Source organism: Scylla paramamosain, chromosome 48 (genome assembly GCF_035594125.1).
Source record: "Scylla paramamosain isolate STU-SP2022 chromosome 48, ASM3559412v1, whole genome shotgun sequence".
Classification (NCBI taxonomy): domain Eukaryota; kingdom Metazoa; phylum Arthropoda; class Malacostraca; order Decapoda; family Portunidae; genus Scylla; species Scylla paramamosain.
Genome location: NC_087198.1, coordinates 265,549 through 268,631, shown reverse-complemented (window position 1 = coordinate 268,631; position 3,083 = coordinate 265,549).

Below are 3,083 nucleotides of genomic sequence, written 5' to 3'. Positions count from 1 at the left end.
TGAGATTGTTGTACTTGTGAACACATTTAGCGAGTGCGTGTCGACACATAAAGGATAATGTGTGCTGCCGTGCAAACGTACGAACGCAACTACCTCCTGCGTCGTATGCGAAGGTCCGGTCACCCGCCGCCCAACGTGATAGTTAGTTACTTTTACTGACCAAAGAAATTATTCATACAGTAAAGTGAAAGGTACAAAATTTGCCAGTGGTCCAAATAAAGAATCATACATTTACAAACATAAATAACAACACTTTCACCTAAGTATTGTTTAAGAATTAGGCGATGCAAAGTAACCAGCATTAGCAAGCACTTACTAGCAGTAATGCTATAACTAACATAGATACATAACTCAGCATAACGTCTAACACAATTTGACCAATATTAATGCAATAAGTAGTTCTAATTAAGTATTGTTTTCTTTTTAGGTCCTATAACTAATCAACACTTCACACACGTACCTACATAAGACATCAGTCGAATTCTTACAAACGCCAAATGTGTAAAATCAGGGACATTATGTCATCTGAATAAATATTATGGACACCAAGACTAGAATTCAATATTGTTTTATATGTGTGATACTTTGTTGCGTCTTGTGGCTTATTGGTAATTAAATTAATTATTCTGTCAAGAGGATTTATATGATTATCATACTGTATGGCGCTCTGGATAAACTTATAACCAGGGGTGTTAGCTTCTCTGCATCAACTAAATACAAGATGAAATGGTTCACTTCTGTCGAGTAGATAGAGTCAGCTTCCTCTCCAAGAAACGTTTCCGTCGGGCACAGACAGTATGGTAAACTGGCTTAATTCTCGATTCAACATGACATAAGTTTGAGCTTGTGTTATTTGTCACGTCCAGGAGACATTTCATAAGTTTATTGTACTGACTGGTGAGTGACACACAGCCGTCTGTCAGCCACGTCTTGCAGCTGTATCTCAGTTCAGCCAACACAGCCGCGTCAAAAACAAGTCGCTTATAACACTGAGGCATATCAGGGTTCGAGGCACGAATTATAGAAAATTTGTTGACGACTGACTGACACTTTGCCTCGTGTAGTGACACCACGTCCTTCATACAACCGCTGTCGGTAAACCAGGCCCCTAAAAACTTGTATCTGTCACAGTACTTAATAACGTGTCCCTCGATCTTTAATGGAACTTTATCACAACGAGTGATATTTCAAACAAAAAAAATAATTTAGTCCTCATTAGGAACAATTCCATAATCATTGCAATAATCGATGACAACTCTGAGTTTCCTGATGCACATATCCCGAGATGTTGTGTGCAGTGCGCCCAAGTAGCTGTTAGTTGCTATTTGTTCCTTCAGCATACGAATCATCTGGTTAATGTAAATCACAAACATTAGACAGCTGGAAGGTGAGCCTTGCCTTACTCCCACTGACGACTCCACCGTGGCACTCTTAAGCACGTTACGTGTGCAGCGATACATAACATATATTGCTTTTAACATCCTTCTTCCACATCCTATTGATCTTAAGCATTCTATCAGCCTGGACCTCGGTACTTTATCGTATGCTTTACGATAGTCTATAAATAATACATATAACTTCAATTTCTTGTATTTTACATAATCACACAATAATCTCAGTGTAAATATCTGCTCTAGGCATCCTCTTCCCTCCATTGCTCCTGCTTGACAATTGTCCACATCCATCCACATTTTCAATCTATTGATAATAAGTGTGTCATAGAGTTTAGCTAGGGTGTCCATTATACTAACACCTCTGTAGTTATCACAAAGCATGCGATCACCACACTTAAATAATACACTTAACTTACTATAGCACCAGGCTAGTGGGAAACACAAACTATCAAAAATTACATTGAACATTGTAAGAAAAAACATCAACCAGTTCATAGGTAAGCTCATTAATAGGGCAGGACTTATTCCAACAAAACTTTTCTTTTTATTCATCCCTCTCACAGCTGTTTCCACCTCTCTAAACGTGAAAGGATCATCCACAATGGGAATACTCGTACTTGGTGCCTGCTCAAAGTTTACCTCTCCAACTTCCTCCATCACTGGATTCAACAATTCCTCAAAAAAAATCTTAAATTGACTCTCAGTAGGCTGGGTACTGCCTCCATTACTACTACTTTCATCTTTCCAGTTAATTGCTTTCCAAATTTTCCCACAGTCATTTTCCTCCATGAGTCTTTTCCTTCTTAGGTCTACATTTCCCTCACGCGCAACATTCGTCTTTTTACACTCCTTTGCTATTCCATTAACTTCCTTGCAGCTTTCCTTAACCACGTCTTGCACACTTTCCTCATTCACCACGCCCAGGGTTGGCGGCTCACACAGCGCCATCCTCGTCACGAACGCTTCTATATCCACTTTGTCATGGTGCAGGCCTGTCGCGATATTAGTGGTGCAGCTAGGGACTGTGTGTGAGCGTCCGACCCAAGTTACTGGCGCGCTCAAGTAGCCGTGATGGCATTACTCATTTAAAAACGTCAGTGTTAATTATTAGAGTGAGTGGCGCATGATCTGAGCACGACATAACTTGGCGTGTACATAAGTCTTTCAGGACATTCAAACTGCTATACTTAACTAAACACAGGTCGATAAACACAGGTCGATTTCCGATGTCCAGCGATCATTACGCCTAAAAGATAAATTCCCTCCTCGCTGCTTTCCGTCATATTTCAAATGGTTAGCAACTACCATTTCTTTCTCTTCACACATGTTGGGTATTGTCCGGCCCATGCAATTACTAATAAGATCTTTTCTTCTCGGGTCCTCAGTCTTGTCACTTCTCTCCTCGCCGCCGGATGAACGTCCTTCTTCACGTAAATCCGTTCAAAGTCTCTTCCTGTATCCTTCAAGTTCTTCGCCACTCGTAAGATGTCGCTCCGTTGATCTTGACTCTCCAGCGTCACGTGAATAGGGCGACTCCTCCGTGCTGGGACAAAGCACCCACCTCTCCATACTGTGGACACCTACACCCACCACCTCGACCCCCCGGCCAGCTGTCACCAAGACCCACCGCCCCATGCCTGACTCAGCCATGAGGGAATTTGGGCAGTGGGTGACACAACACCCGTGGAC